Raw genomic sequence first — 17,763 nt, 5'->3', positions numbered from 1 at the left:
GCACGGTTTCCAGTTCTGCACGGCTCTTTGGCGCCTCCATCTCCTTGATGGCAGCTATCTTGCCTGGGTCAGGCTTCATGCCGTCAGCTGAAAGGATGTGCCCGAAGTAGCTCACTTCGGTGGCTCCGATGGTGCACTGCGTTGAGCCGAACGCCTCTCTCCCGTGATCTCACCATCATTGCATGTAGGTTCTTATCGTGTTCCTCTCTGGTCGCGCCATATACAAGGATGTCGTCTACTATAGCTGCTACTCCGTTCAGTCCCTCGTATGTCTCGTCGATTTTTCGTTGGAACTCGTCTTGGGCAGAAGCGAGCCCAAATGGTAATCGTAGGAATCTGTACCGTCCAAACGGTGTGTTGAACGTCGTCAGCTTCGATGATTCTGTGGAGAGCTTGATGGACCAGTATCCCGACCTTGCATCCAGTACGCTGAAATAGTGTGCGCCTGTTAGTCTGGGTGTGATGTCCTCTAGTGTCGGCAGAGGGTAGTGCGGGCGCTTGATAGCCTTGTTTAGCTCCTTAGGATCCAAACATAGTCTGAGCTTGCCTGTGCGTGGTTTCTCCACAATGACCAGTGCACTGACCCACTCCGTTGGTTCGATGATTCTAGCGATGATCTGTGTGTCTTCCATACTCTGTAGCTCCTTCTTTAGTCGGCCACGCAGGGCGATCGGTGTCCTTCTCAGTGGGCAGACTACTGGCGTGGCGTCTGGGTCTATATGGATGTGACACTCTCCTGGGAATAGTCCTATCCCTTTAAACACGTTGTGGTATTCTTCCATGATGGACTGTTTATCTGTGTGTGCATTTACTGATAATACTAGTTTAATGAGGTCCATATTCAGGCATGCCTGTAAACCTAGAACTGGGGGTGCCTGAGTGTCTACTATGTAAAAGTCTAACAACATGCCACGCTCTTTGTATTTACACTTTAACGTGCATGTGCCCTTTACCACTAGCTTCTCTCCACCATATCCTGTCAGTCTGCGTGAGGTAGGCTGTATTTTGCGTTTATCTTGTAAACTGTGATACTCTCTCAAAGGAATTACATTTACTTGTGCACCTGTGTCTAACTTAAATTTAAGCTCTGTGCCCTGTTTTCCTACTTGTATGTCTGCGAACGCTTGTTCTGTTGCATCAAACCGTTTGTCTGTCACGGTGTCTACATACAGTTCGTCTGACTCTTCTCCTGACTCAGAGCGCATGCTAATCTCGTGTACTGACTTTTTCTGGAAGCTACCGGCCCTGCAGACTTTGGCAAAGTGGTTCCATTTTCCACACTTCGTGCACTGTGTTCCCCTAGCTACACAGTTATCCCCTTCCTTGTGAGCTCTACCCCCACAGTATCCACAGTTCTTACGTGTGTCTGTGTCGCTCGCTCTGTTCGCTCTCTCTGTCCACTCTGCTCTGGGGCGATATCTCTGAGCGCTATACTTCTGTTCATGTCTGTGCACCTCGTGCACGAGCTGCTCCTGCGCGCTGCTCGTGGCGCCAGTAAAGCTCTTTATCTGTGATTGTGCTAGCTCGTGGGCTCTAGCTATATCTACCGCGTTGTCTAACGACAAGTCTGATCCTACGTTTAATAGTTTCTCTCTTACTTTTGCTGAGTGTATGCCAAACACTATGCGGTCTCTAACCATCTCATCATTGTTCACATATGCACAGTCTTTCACCAGTAGTTTCAATGCAGTGACAAATTGTTCGAATGACTCGCTCGGTTGCTGGGTTTTCTCATGGAATTTGTACCTGGCGAAGATTGTGTTCCTCCTTGGAAGTACGTATGCTTCGAAATTGTCATAGTAGCTCTTCAATACCTTTGCTTCATCTGCACTGTCCATGTGTTGTGAATGTCTCTCCCTCTTTCTCCGCTCCACAATAGCAGGTAGCTACATTTCTCGTCCTCTCCTTTCTTCTTGAGTGGGCCCGAAAACATCAACTCCGCATGCTGCCTGAACTTCTTCCATTCTCCCGGTAAGTCCAGAGAATCCCAATTCATCCGTGGCGACGGGACTCCGTTGATATCCATGTTCATCCCGCTTCTGACACCATGTCGTATTCGATTAAGTAGAATAATCTTCAGGACGAGGAGATAGCGTTTATATATTTATTCAAAGGTAAGCATCATTCTGCATGAGTGTAACTCCATTCACGGCTGGCAGCCAACTGACTGTCAGGACCCCTGGTCAGGTATACATAAGCAAGGTGCGCCTGGCGCGCCTGTCGTAAATGATATATTCACAGCATGAATAATATAGTAAAGATATATTCAAAGCATGAATATTACATGCTGCGCAAGGCATGTGCTCAAACGGGAGTCGGCTGGACTCTGCTATCATGTTGCGTGCACTGTCGGTGGTCAGTGTGCTGACTTTATCTTCAATGTTCCATTCTCGGGCTACCTGCATGAAGTGCTCCGCGCATGTGTTGGCAAAGTGCCTCTCCTCTGTCTTCATAACAGTCAACGCATGTGACTGAAGTCCCCACTGCTCGTCAAAATAATGCGCTGTGACCCTGAGGTAACTGTGATTAGCGAGTGAAGTCCAATAATCTCCAGTGAGCGCAACTGTGCTCGTCATCCCCAATGCCTCCGCCAATTTGGCTCTCTCTTTTTCATACAAGCCGCCAATCTTCTTGGTAGTAGTGTCTCTACAAGGCAATTCATAAGTCCAGTCGTTGGATGCGATGCGTATGATTTCACGCAGACCGACATCCTCCACAATGTTAATCGGCCTGCAAGCCGTAGCCACCCATTTAGCGACCGCTGTTGTTAGCTTGCGGCTTGTAGCGCTGTCCAGCTGTTTCCCCCGCATATTATCACCCAGTGTTGTTTGCCTCAAGCGAGGAGGAACGGGGGTGGGGCTATCTGCAATGGCACTGTTTGGCATACAAGTGGTATCTTAAACTAGACGTACTCCGGTGGTAACTCAACTCACATCGACAGTAGATACAAATTACCTTTGTCCTGTCGAGAGAGCCATCTGGCATGGCTTTGAAGCTAAACTTGCCATTCAAAATAGTGTCCTGTCTAGGCATTGTGCTAACAGGGGTTTGTTGATAATATTATTTGCCGCGGCATCAACGTTAGTGCATTGCTTCCGGATTTCCCAAACCACAGGGGCCCGAGGTCCAATCACAGCCCGCCCGTTAATCTTGCGACAAAAAAAATAGTGCCATTAAAGGAATTTAGAGTTAACGCGTTAATGTCGCGTTAACTTTGACAGCCTTAGTTTTTTTTATTATTATTTCTTTTTAATACCGACAACGGTGTCTCACGTGAATCGATACCGTCGACGTGTTTCGGTAAGTACCGATAAAAAGTACCCATCCCTATATGTCACATTGGGCGTTAATCATTAAACTTATTCCTAATTCCTATGTAGTGCACATAGGGCTGGGCGATATGGCCTAAATATGATATCACGATATTTTCTGACCTTTCGGCGATACACGATACGCATCACGATGTTTTTCTTTTTTTCCCCAAACAATTCATTATGAGGCTTACCAAGACAGTATTTGAGTTTGCAAGCTAACATTAAAGACAAAATAAAATACCCATGCATTTAGCATTTTTATATTATATATTAGATTTAGATTATTGGATTATTAGATTATATATTTAGCAATGAGATATTATATGATTTAGATATGAAATATGATAAATTGAAAAGGGGGGACCCTGATGTAAACCAGACGAAAGTCTTTCTCTGGTCTGAATCCTCCAGTCCACTGTTGTTGTATTGAGATGTACTGTATTGTACCCATGCTGCAATCTGTTAATAACGTTTTCATTCATTCAGACGGCAAACAGAATCATTTTGATTGACAGTCGAGTCTGCCAATTACGTCACACGGCTTGCACCCGCCCTGCTGTTCTTAGCACCAATCGGCAAGCGCGTATTAATTTTTTACTTCCGCCATTGGAGAGCTCAATGACAACAACAATGGTAGCTCCCCCGCCCTGCGGCCGACGTTTAGCTTTTAGCTCCGCAGGACGACTAAACGACTGGAGGCATAATGATTTTACTGCAACGGATGTTATAATAAAAGCCTTTCCATACATCTGTCTGATTGAAAACTTTATTAACAGACCGCAGAATGGGCACAACTGAGTCAGCACGGGCTGAGATATGAATGACTAATGCTTGCTATATCTAGGTCGACCTCGGACGTTGCTATGTAAATACGCTGATGTTATTATTGAACGTGTAACTATATAATGTTAATGCCACAAAACGAATGCCTTTGTTATCATAAGTAGTAACTTTGATGCAGTAGTGTGTGTGGGGCGGCGCTGTTCAAAAGTTTCAATGTGTGGACCAGATTGACGCGACACAATCCTCTTGGGCAAAACATCACGATATCCACGATACTTTTAAAAAGTGTATCATTAATGAACTGTACCCGATATTTATATAATATCGTCATATCGCCCAGCCCTAAGTGCACAACATCTAATGTAAAGTACATGTGACACCTGTGTCACGGTGGGTCCTAATGGGTTAATCAAAATGAACCCTTCTGTGATGTCTGTGGCAGTTATATGATTCAGATGTTGTTTAGTATTCAATTGACAAAAGATCATAGAATAATAAGGTAACACTTTATAAAGGCTCATTATTATAAAGTGTCACCAATAATAATATTACAATTCTATGCTCTTATAGGGTATACCATTCACAGATGTCGCTTACAATGTAACCAAAAGACCCATTATCATTGTATCCACTGCCAGTCAACAATTAACCGTCGGCTGGACTTTATCAGTCACCTTGACTATTGCAAGAAAAAGACCACTGCCACCGCAGAGGCCACTGCAGAGACCACCGTCACTGAAGTGACCACCGCCACTGCAGAGACCACCGCCACTGCAGAGACCACCGCAGAGACCACCGCCACCGCAGAGGCCACTGCAGAGACCACCGTCACTGAAGTGACCACCGCCACTGCAGAGACCACCGCCACTGCAGAGACCACCGCAGAGACCAACGCCACCGCAGAGGCCACTGCAGAGACCACCGCCACTGCAGAGACCACCGCCACTGCAGAGACCACCGCCACTGCAGAGACCACCGCCACTGCAGAGACCACCGCAGAGACCACCGCCACCGCAGAGGCCACTGCAGAGACCACCGCCACTGAAGTGACCACCGCCACTGCAGAGACCACCGCCACTGCAGAGACCACTGCAGAGACCAACGCCACCGCAGAGGCCACTGCAGAGACCACCGCCACTGCAGAGACCACCGCAGAGACCAACGCCACTGCAGAGGCCACTGCAGAGACCACCGCCACTGCAGAGACCACCGCAGAGACCAACGCCACCGCAGAGACCACCGCCACCGCAGAGACCACCGCCACCGCAGAGACAACCACCACCGCAGAGACCACCGCCACCGCAGAGACAACCACCACCGAAGAGACCACCGCCACCGCAGAGACCACCGCCACTGCAGTGACCACCAGTACAAAGACCACAATGCCAACCCCCCCGTGTGGACGGATGAAAAGGGTGCGTCATCGTCTGCAAATAAAAGTAAAATGTCCTAGCTGCCATCTTCTTATTAACAAAAAAAAACTTAAAAATCACATAGAGAGGAAGCACACACAGACGCTGGACATAACACAAACTTCTCACCTAAAAAGTGAGCGTGTAGATCCTAGCAATGGGATCTTTGCTGTTCTTAAGACGTATCATGGTGTCAGCACTCCTCTGCATGCCCAAGTTAAGGCATGGGGGGAAAATCAACATGTGTCATGTGAATCTTCAGAGTGCCAGATGAACATGGAGTTAGCACGTAGGAGTGGATTAGCCGCTTTTCAGTGCAGACACCTGAAATCTATAGCATTCTGTACATTATATGCTTATCCACCGGCTCTTCATGAGGAAACCCTTAAAGAGATGGTTACCAGCAAGTGGTTTGGTGATGACAAAAAACAGCTCTGCCTCACTCGACAAAAGCTTGCGAAAGACAACCAAATACCTCTCTCTGTGAAGACTGAAGTTGGAGCCCCTCAGGCCAAAAAATACATATCCGTTTATGAACCCACACTTTCACATTACAGTCGTTTGGGAAGAGTCATGGTGTCATATGACACAAAAAAAAATACATGGCACTGTCCTTGCCATAACACAAAGCGATCATGCCCACACAAATACATCGCCAAATGGCACTTATTTCAGACGGACCGCGAACTCTTCCGAAAAGTCCGGAGTACTGACGTGGAATTCGAGAGCATGGCAACAGAGGACAGAAACAGTCATGATGATGAGGAGACTGATCTGGGAGATCTACCGTATCCACCAACAGATGCTAAAATAATGGAAGGCATGGTGCGGTATATCCTACAAAACAAGAAAGAAAGACATACGCCTTCCATCAGTGGAGAAAGAATTTCCAAGGCACCTCATTCCACAGGAAATGTTATGTCAGCACTGCCCAGACAACGTCCCCCTCAGTGACCCAGTCCTCATTACCTGCAAGGCCAAAATCCTCACCACCACACATGTTGTTCAAGGTAGGTCTGTTATTATGTGTGGGTCTATGTTTGTGCCCTGATCAGGCGCTCCTAATGTGATTCGTCATGTCTAGTTGTAGTTCTCTGTCATGGTGTTGTAGTCCCTATCGTTCTTCCCTCAGCTCAAGTTTCAAGTTTCAAGTTTCTTTAATAGTTGTCATACAGAAGTACAGAATACTTTTATACAAAATGCTTCTTACTGTTACGCTCCAGAGACTGTGCAAGACAAGATAAGTATGAAATAAAATAACATAGTAAAATTAGAAGTAAAAAAATGAGGTCACAGTGTTCAGTTTAGACATATGTACAATGTTCGATGCAGAATAGACGTAACTGAGTTACCATATAATATACAATACTGTGCAGTGTACTAATATACAATACTATATAGTGCAAGGCAGAAATGGGATGAGGTGCAATTTAGGTACAATTTACAGTAGGTGTACGAGTTGTAGTGCAAATCCTTTATCAATAAATATAAAGTGTAAAGTGTGTTTGTGTGATCTAAAGTGTGGAGAGTGGGTGCTGCAGTGTGTTGTTTGTTTGAGTGAGTGTGTGCGTGTGGGTGTGTGTGCTGTGTGCATTTCATGGTTGTTGCATAGTGTTTATTGTTCGTTTAGCAGCCTGATGGCCTGGGGATAGAAGCTTCTTCTGAGTCTTTCTGTGCTCGCCTTAAGACTCCGGTATCGCTTGCCTGACCGCAGCAGTTCAAAGAGGCAGTTGTTCGGGTGGCTCGAGTCCTTAATAATTCTCTTAGCCTTCCCCTTGCACCGCTTGTTGTAAATGTTCTGGAGGGTGGGAAGCCCCCCTCCAATTGTGCGTTCGGCTGAACGTGTCACTCTTTGTAGTCTGCTACGGTCTTGTGCAGTGCTATTCCCAAACCAGGAGGTGATGTTGCCGGTCAGGATGCTCTCTATTGTACATGAGTAGAAGTTCCTAAGGATCTTCTGACTGACTTGGAACTTCCTTAGGCGCCTGAGGAAGTAGAGGCGTTGTCGTGCCTTCTTCACAACACTGTCAATGTGTGTGGTCCATGTCAAGTCCTCGGATATGTGGGCTCCGAGGTACTTGAAACTGTTCACTCTCTCAACCGGTGCCCCGTCGATGCTGAGGGGGCTGTAGTCCTTGACCCCCGACCTCCTGAAGTCCACAATCATCTCTTTTGTTTTGCTGACGTTCAGGGAGAGGCAGTTCTCCTGACACCACTGTGACAGGTTCTCTACCTCTTCCAGGTAGGCCCTTTCGTCGTTGGCAGAGATCAGGCCCACCACTACTGTGTCATCAGCAAATTTGATGATGGTGTTGTTGTTCCGCTGTGCTACGCAGTCATGTGTGTACAGGGAGTAGAGGAGGGGGCTCAGAACACAGCCCTGGGGGGCCCCTATGTTGAGCGTGATGGATGAGGAGGTGCAGTTGCCTGCTCTTACCACCTGGGGTCTGCCCGTCAGGAAGTCCAAGACCCACTGGCAGAGGTCATAGTTCAAGCCCAGGTCCCTGAGCTTGGCTATGAGTTTGGAGGGGACTATGGTATTGAATGCTGAGCTGTAGTCGATGAACAGCATTCTCACATAGTTCCTCTTGTCCAGGTGTGATGCTGCTGTGTGCAGCACATGGGCTATGGCGTCCTCCGTGGACCTGTTGGGGCGATATGCAAATTGCAGAGGGTCCAGGTTGATGGGGAGGGAGGAACAGATGTAGCCCTTCACTAGCTTCTCAAAGCACTTCATGGCTATGGAGGTGAGGGCTACAGGGCGGTAGTCGTTGAGGCAAGCGAGCGTAGATTTTTTGGGTACAGGGATGATGGTGGACTTCTTCAGACAGGTGGGGATGACAGCCTGTTCCAAGGACAGGTTGAAGATGTCAGTGAATACCGGGGCCAGTTGGTCGGCACAGACTTTTAGGACTCGGCCGGGGATGCCGTCCGGTCCTACTGCCTTCCTGATATTCACTTTTTTAAAGATCCGTCTCACCTCATGCTCTGTTACCCTGAACACTGAGTCTCCATCAGCAGACCCCCCCCCCCCCCCCCCCCCCATTGCCGTGGTTTGTAGGCTGGTGTTGTTATTCACAGCCTCAAACCTCGCATAGAAGGAATTGAGATAATTTGCTAAGGAGATGTCACTGTTCAGTTTGAGGGGGGTGCCTTTGTAATCTGTCATTGTTCTGAGGCCCTGCCACATGCCTCTAGAGTCAGCCTGTTCAAACTGAAGTTCAACTTTATCCCTGTAACGCCGTTTTGCCTCTATTACTGCTCTCCTGACGTTGTATCTTGCCATCTTGTGTTCTTCCATGTTGCCTGTCACCAGCCCGGTGTTGTATGCTGATGTGCGCACTTTCAGAGCCTCACGGACGGATTTGTCTACCCAGGGCTTTTGATTTGGGTAGATTTTAATTGTGGTGGAGGGGATTGTTTCTTCTACCAGAGTACAGACATAGTCAAGCACCGTTTCAGTGTATTCGTTAATATTGGCTGTGTTATCACGGAATACACTCCAGTCTGTGCATTCAAGTGCAGCTTGGAGCGACTCCTCTGACGTCACGGTCCAACGCTTAACCTCTCGCGAGACCACCGGCGTTCGCTTGAGACTTTGTTTGTACTTTGGCAAAAGAAAAATGGCGGCGTGATCGGACTTCCCGAATGGACTAAGAGCCTGTGACTTATACCCATTCTTAATTTGCGAGTATACATGGTCTAATATGTTCTCGCCTCTGGTGGGACAGGTCACATGCTGATAGAAATTCGGCAACACCTTTTTAAGACGCACGCCATGGGCGGAGTTTATGGGGGTGCAGGGGGTGCATTGCAAATCACCCCAAAATCAAGATTATTTTTATTTTAATAAAATTATAATAATTGTGAGAAACAAATCTGAATTCTATTATGTTTTGTTTTACAATACATTCATTTTATAGTAGTAATCATGTCACATTATAAGGCGAACCTTCTGTAGTGTGGCAGTGAAAGGGTTAACGCGCGGCCAAGCACCAAGCAGCAGCAGCAGAATGCCCCGCGCGATAGATTGTAACACTTGTACAAAGCCACTTATTCTGAGATGATAATTAATGTATCTGGATAACCAATGCACGGATTTTGTCGAGGCAGGTAGCGTTATTTCGGGAAAATTGATATCTATAGTCTGGTATATTTTTCGTCCACGAAAAATGGAGGCTGTAATAATTATTATTGCTCGAGACCGAGAGTCTCTATGAATAATAATAATTAGAGCCTCCATTTTTCAAGTCAGTTAAAAATGATCCCCCGTAGTGCTGTGTGTGTGTGTGCTGCTGTACTACCTAAATAAAATAAAAAATTAGGGGTTAGGGCATTGTAAAAACGCTAAAATAATAAAAGAAAGGTAAAAAAAATCGTGCGCGCCCGCGCAGTCGCACCCCCAGGCGTGAAGTTCAAACTACGCCTATGTCGCACGCTGTTGAAATCGCCCAGAACCAAAATAGCAGCGTCTACGTTAGCTGTCTGTTGTTTGTTTACCTCGCCGTGTAGCTTCGAGAGTGCGGCCCCAGTGCTTGCTTGTGGTGGGATGTATACTCCGATCATGATGATGGACGTTAACTCCCTCGGGAGAAAGAAGGGTCGGCATTTGATGGTGATAAACTCCAGGTCTGGGGAGCAGTGGTTAGACAATTCCTTTGCGTTGCCTATATCGCACCACTCCTTGTTTACCATGAAAGCTATGCCGCCTCCTCTCGTCTTTAGTGATTCTTCTGCCGTTCGGTCCTTACGGAGAACGAAAAAGTGATCTGCCGGTTCTATTGCATGGTTTGGGACGTCCGGACTCAGCCAAGTCTCGGTGAAACAGAGGACGTTGCAGTCCCGAATGTCCCTCTGGAATTGGATCCGTGCTCTGATGTCGTCCAGTTTGTTTCCTATCGATTGCACATTGGCCAACAATATGCTGGGCAATGTGGTTCTGTGTCGCTTGGATCTCAGTCTGTTTCGGACGCCGGCTCTTCTACCTCGTCGTCGCGCCTTTTCCTTGCTTCGGCCGCAACAAAGGATCTCCGCTGGCCACTGTTGTTGTTCAGCAATCCGATCCAGAGAGTAATCCAGTCGGTAAATTTTCCTTAATCCAATGTCAATGAGTGACTGACGGTCATACACATATAATGCACCAACAGTTGGTGCAAATAAAACTCTTAAAACTATAAAAATTAACAAAAGTAAGCACAGTCTCGACGGAGCTAACAGAAAGGCGGCCGGTCGGAGCAGCGCCATTCTCAAAATACTGTACCCACTTACAATTAACCCAGGTGTGTCTTGTCTTGTCATCCCCTCATGTATAATTATTCTGTCTTCCCTTTAGTCTGGTGCTGATCCTGTCTGTGTAGAATGTGTTCTTGTCTGTCGTTACTTTAGTTTATTCTTCATTTCATCCATGGTAATTATTTCATTAACTACTACTTTGACTGCCGTCTCCTTGTTGTGTTGCATTGGCTCGACATCGAGCCTACAGAGTGTCAATGACGACGTAACATCTGTGAACGTTAATGTTGTTAATCTAATTTATTATCTTATTACAATCTACTGTGGAGGATTTGTTTCTCTAATATATATTATTCAATGTGTTGTAAACTGTGTTGTGATTCTTGTTGAATCTTTGGATTTCCAGACATCTCAACCTACTGTAAATCCTGCCCACAATGTGGAACCTACTTCCGGTACCAAGAGTGGAAAGAAGGTTTACATAACTTTAATGACCAGACCATACTCGCTCTCCCTTTATGCATCACCATTTGGAACCTGCTACAGGTAATGTTTGATGAAACCTTCTTTGAAATATTGGGTTAGTTTACAAATGAATTGCTACAGTACATTTGTTTTTTCCATAATATTTTTCTCTCTAAGGTCCATACTGCAGTGAGCAGAGTGGTCGAATATTTGCAGTTGACCACAGGTGTACAGTACCCCTCTGCTGATAAGGTGCTCCATGGTTATCTCCACTTTGAAGCCCTCACAGCACATGCGTATGAATATTCCTGCATACGCTGTGGTGATCATCCACCTGCAGTAATCATGGACCTCCATAAGAAGGGCGTGTTCCATTTGTCAGGTAAGAATGCTTACATGGAATACAGATTTATGTGAATTGCAGACCGGGATTACTCTCAGAATTTACAATATTTCCTCATTTGTTTAGTGAGTGACCTTCCACAACCTCCTGAGAACTTCAATGGAGAGGTCGACATACAACTTTTTTAGGAGGCACTTTCAATGGAAAGGATCGGCAGAGGATTTGTAACAAGTAATGCAAGACAATACTAATGAGCACTTAGTTAAAATGCTGGACCTTTTCCAATTACAAATGTGACAACCACATGGAGATGGATACATGTTGTGGTATATTTATCAAGATGTCACTTCACTTACAACTCTTGAATTTATTGACGTTCTTCTTGTCCTTTTATAAAGGTCAAAAAAACAATCCATTATATGTTCCACCAACTTTCCACTATTGGGCACCTTGGATCGGAGAAAGAACACGAGGCTGTAACAAAGTCATTAATACAGAATTTCAAAAAGTCCATCCAGCAAAACCAGCTGAGGTGCGGGAACTAACAGTCTCAGAAGACCGTCTGACAGAAGAACTGTCTAAGCAGAAGGTAAAAATAATTTGGTTTTCCTTTTAGGAGTGAATTAATTTATTTTCCCTTTTAGGAGCGAATTAACGCCATGATTCCACTTTAAAACATGCAGCTCTCCATACATATGAACATATTTTATTTTGTAGGTTGAAGTGATTCGCACATTATGTAGGGAGTGTGGGCTGGATTCATCTGGATCACGCACTGATCTCCTCCTGAGATTGTCTGGTGAAATGAAGTCGAGGGAGGCATACGACAAGGTGTTCCAAAAGATCTGGGCTGCGTCAGGTATGTTTTAAAAATTTAACACCATACATGTCCAAGCTACTATTACTGATAGTTTTCTTCTGATTAATATTATCTATGAGGGTGAAAACACACTAGTTTATCTTTTTAAAAACTGTCGAATACTTTTTTTTATATATTTCAGGTGGTTACGCTGTGATTATGTGTCCATGTGGCATCGTATACAGTATTAAATTTAACCTTCGAGCGGAAAGCCCACGTGACTTCACAGATCTTCTCCTCTCTTGGAAACACATGCCAAACATTGTGATCTATGACTTTGCACATGGACTGGCAACACACATGAATCTGAGAGAACCGCATATATTGCCTTTTAAGCCTTTTGAGGGAAGGCTATCTGCACCAACTCCAGAGAACATACAGCAGGCCAAAGAGGGAAAGCTGAAGGTGTCACTACTTTGGCTGGAGACTAAAAAACTGATCCCAGACAGTGGTGGCCATCCAATAACCGGTTCAGCAGAGCATTATGCTCTATGACAGATTCCATGAAGACAATACAAAGGATTGTGCCCTCCATTATATCAAAATGCAACACATTAATCCCAGTATTGTTGAAATATTTATTTTATTTTTAGGAATCCCAGTATTGTCAGACACATCTGCCACTGCTCCAATGGACTTGATTGATTGATTGAAAACTGTATTAACAGATTGCAGAATGGGTACAATACAGTACAGCTCAATACACACAATTGTTAAGGGGATGCAGACCAGAGAAAGACTTTCGTCTTGTTTACATCAGGGTCCCCCATTTTCAATTCATCAGGACATATATGATATACATGACATACAGATAGTCAGTACTGCTACATCTATACATTTATGACATACCAGATTTGCAAATACAGTACTGTTTGTGATACAGAAGGAGTCAAGAAAAGGGAGTATATACATTTGACGTAGAAACTGTACATTGGAGGAGGTTGGGTGGGGGGGGGTTGGGTACATTGGGATATTGACAACCATACTGGGTAATTTACATTGGAGGTGGTTGGGGGGGGGGGGGGGGCACACTGTATAAACAAGTAAAACTGTACATTGAGGGGGGGGGGGAGGAGACACTGTACAAACAAACAAAATTGTACATTGGACTATTGACAAAACCATACTAGGTAAATGACTGTACATTGGAGGGGGTTGGGTTAGGATATTTACAGGGGCCAGTGTTGAATTGCAGTCTCCCGTAGGTGTCCCTTGAGAGAGGTTTTGAAAGTGGGTAGTGATCCACATTCCTTTACAGCTTTGGGTAGGGCGTTCCACATTGATGTGGCATAATTGCGAAACGTGTTTAGTCCCTTATTTGAGCCGAATCTGGGTTTAACATGATTTGTGGAGCTCCCTCTGGTGTTGTGATCGTGGTATTCACTGACCTTTGGGAAGTATTTTGACATGTACATGGGTACCTTGTACACTGATGAACCACTTGGTGAGTAATGGGGTGAAGGTGGGGGTGGGGTGTTAACAGCATATCAGGGTCAGGAATGTCTTGCACTTGATGATTTTTAAACATGCCTTCACATTAATGACTGGAAATCTCTATATTTTTTAGTGGCAGCAGCCCCCACTGTGCCCTCCATAACGGCAGGAACAAGGATGTTCTGGGATGAGGAATGGAATTCTATCCAGGACCAACTGGTAAGCTAATCAATCCAAATATAAATTCTTATTCAAAGTGTACAGTATAAAAATAAATAAATTGGTAATAACTGATTATAATTAATAACTGTTATTCACAGCTCGATTACGTGCTGGACAAGACACGGCCAGGCACAGAATATATTGTCAAAGAAGGACTCATATGTCTGATGCGTGAAGAATTCTGCAGCCTGGGATTGCAAAGAGACGTTGATTCAGCTGTGAGTATTGGGTAATAGGTGAACACAAGGAAGGGCTTGAAAGCATATTTGCTTTTAAGCTTTTTCGCTCATTGTTTCTTGCAGATCGGGAATGCTTGCATGGCAATCATTAAAGAAGTAGCTCTGCTACATGTAAGTAAATCTATACAAAATACTATAGCAGAAATGAAACATAATGCAATTGTTTATGCATTGTTATACCATTTGTCTTTCAATGTTATTTATTCCCTAGGGCAAAGACATATATATATAGGACATGTTCGTAGTTCCTACATGGAAGATTAAACCACCCAACATGCTTGACTTTCCAGTAAGTCTGTGTACATAAACTAACAAAGTAAAAAAATAAATTGCTGTTACAAATATTAATGCTGTTAAAAATGTAGTTATGTATAATGATGACTTTTTTCATTTATGTTAGGAATGTCTACACATGAAAGACTTCTTAGTCTTCCCAGCTTGGACCAACACATATGGGCCAGACCACTACGTTCTCTGTGTAAGGCTATGTTACTGTCATTAGATGATATGGTTATTGGGCAGTTTGAATAATGTGTATTCCAACTAACAACTATGAAATACAGCTCTACTCCTTGTCCTAATGACTGTGAAACTGTTGTGCAACTATTGACCCATTACCAAATTATAGGTAATGCGGCCATTGCGGAGACAGTTGCTCCTCTTGGACTCTCAGTACGCAAACCATCCATACGGGTTTGCAGATGCGGATTACAGAGTCCTGTTTAGGTTGTCAGATAAGACATATTGCTTGCCAAGTTCATATAAAATTACGTTATGGCTACGTTCCTATAGCCTGTAAGTTCTACTACGTTGTGTGTGCATGATTTTTACGGTTGGGTATCAATAACTGAGTACTGAGTGGTACTGGTTCCAACATGTATAATACTAGAAAACTATTGCTTTTGGCACCATTTAGGAAGTAGCAATGTTTTGAAATATTTTTTGGCACAAATTTGGAAACAAATTAAACCATACCCAACCCTAATGGTTTGGCTACGTTCCTATAGCCTCTGGTTTTGCTATGTTCTGTTTACAGTACCAATGTGGTGGTGGTGGTTGTCACATTTATCTTCTCTCAATAATTATATATTTCTGGGGCGGCTAGGTGGTGCAGTGGGCAAGGCGCTCACCACCAATGCAGGATACGCTGGGTTCGAGCCCCTCTCTCCGCATTGCCATCAGCTTGGCTGGTCGTTCATACTAATACAATTGGCAGTATTAGGGGGTGGGAAGCTGATGGGTGGGGATCGGACATTGTGGACAGCGACTCCTACAGGTCGGTTGGTGCGCCTGCGCAGCAGAATCGCGCTGTGCAGGTGAAAAGATGCGACGGCTGCTTCCTCGAGTAGCTTCCTCGAGTACCGGAGGGGACACGTGATGTAAGGCTTCGTCCACATTGCAGCCGGCTTGTGGGAGGCATGGCCTAACAGCGTTCGAGACGGGGGAGGGTAGAATTGGACGATACGAAATTGGGATGGGAGAAAAATAGAAAATGGGAGAAAAAGTAGATAAAATAATAATATTTATATATTTCTCTATAGAAATCTAGCACAGCAAATTGCCCCTGGGCCCTGGACCGAAGAAACTGGGGATGATCTGGTGGACCTACCACGTCAGCTCAATGGAAATGACTGTGGGGTTTTTATGATTATGGTAAGGTCTATTTTTTTGTTAATAATTACATGCCGGCTTTTGTCAACATTATGATAAATATTGCTTTCCGCTTTCTCTGTTCCAGTACACCCTGTCCATGGTCCTGAACACAGGGTTTGAGTTCCATGAGGTAAGTTAGAATACCATTTAACCACAGAACAATTAACAGAGTTCAAATAATGTTTATTTTGCACCATACTATTCATCTGGAAGAGAATAGATAGATAGAATGGAAATCACACATATACATTTGATCCAATCTTTCGCCGTCGACTAAAGACTCACTTCTTCAACCATTATCTGAATTAAAAAAAATATATATATATATATATATCTAACCCTAACTAACCGTACTGTCATGCACTTGTCCTAATAAACTAACCTACACTGTAGCACTCAACACTTTGATGAACATTGTTGCTCAGCTGATAAGAGTTGTGCCCTTCCTGATGGCTTGTCGTACAGAACATGTAAGTCGCTTTGGATAAAAGCTAAATGACTAAATGTAAATGTAAATCACAATATGAACAGGTATACATTTCTCCATTTACCAATATGATTCAAATAAACACAATAAAGCCATAGGCTTTTCTATTGCATCTCACTGGGACGATGTCTGTAGGACTCCCCCTGGTGGCATGTCTGTGTACATCCCTTACCATGTTAAAATATCCACTAAGATATTGAGGGACAGTATTCCAGAGTGTCCTGTGTGTCATGTTGAGTTTTAATTGAGAGACCCTCTCCTCAACCCTGAGCCATTTTGAGGCTGTTAAAATGTGTCTGTAAGGTGAGTCCTTTTTAAAATCATTCTAACTAATTTGTTCTGAGCTGTCTGTAGCCTACCTTTCAGTGCTACTGTGATGCCAGTGTACCAGAAGGAGCATGCATAGTCATAATGACATTGGATCAGTGCCCCTGCCAGGACTTCCATTGCTGACCTGTTAATATTTTATTCTCTGATTGATCTTTGTGACCACCTTTTGTGCCATGTTCACCCCTGATGACATTGGATCAGTGCCCCTGCCAGGACTTCCATTGCTGACCTGTTAATATAGGTGGACACTCTACAGAGAAATTTTATTCTCTGATCTTTGTGACCACCTTTTGTGCCATGCTCACCCCTGATATGGTGTTGTCCAAAACGCATCTTAAGTATGTGACTTCCTCCTTTGCTGTTACCTCTATCTCCTACCACTACCTTGAACCCAGGAGACCTCTTAAGTCGTATGGCCGAAGGAATACATTATGGACTAAAGATGATCCTCGTCACTCTAATTTCTTTCAGATGGACATGCCTTCGATCCGCAAGTGGTGGTGTCTCTTTCTAATGGAGCGTTTCCAAGTACAAGGGTATGACAGCCCTGACCAATACGTTTATTCATTTTGGTAACACTTAATTTATAGGGTCACTGGCAGAAGATGTAAAACATCTGAAACCTAATGGAGAATTTGTTGGATGCATAAATTAACACCTGCATTCTATCAGTATAACATCATTAAAAAGATATAGGAAAAAGCCCAGGCATCAAGGCCATAGCCTTTTCCTATCCAATACTTAAGATTAATGTTGTTGTTTTGAAGGTATGGCCAGATGTTTGCCTTCTGGACCAATGAAGCCAGAGGGTTGCTTAAGGGAAACCAAAACCCGGTGTACAGAGTCCCATGCGGAGGTGCGAGCACTACGGAACTTCCAGCCCATGTGCAGGCAGCCATTGACCACTCTGCAGAGGAGAAGAGACTGGTGGACCTCATTGTCCAATCACAGAACGCTGAACAGCATTTGGTGGTATTTTGCAAATTTTCA

Source organism: Notolepis coatsorum, assembly GCF_963971535.1.
Source record: "Notolepis coatsorum genome assembly, chromosome: 12".
In the NCBI taxonomy this organism is placed as follows: Eukaryota; Metazoa; Chordata; class Actinopteri; order Aulopiformes; family Paralepididae; genus Notolepis; species Notolepis coatsorum.
Note: the sequence above shows the minus strand (reverse complement) of the source record.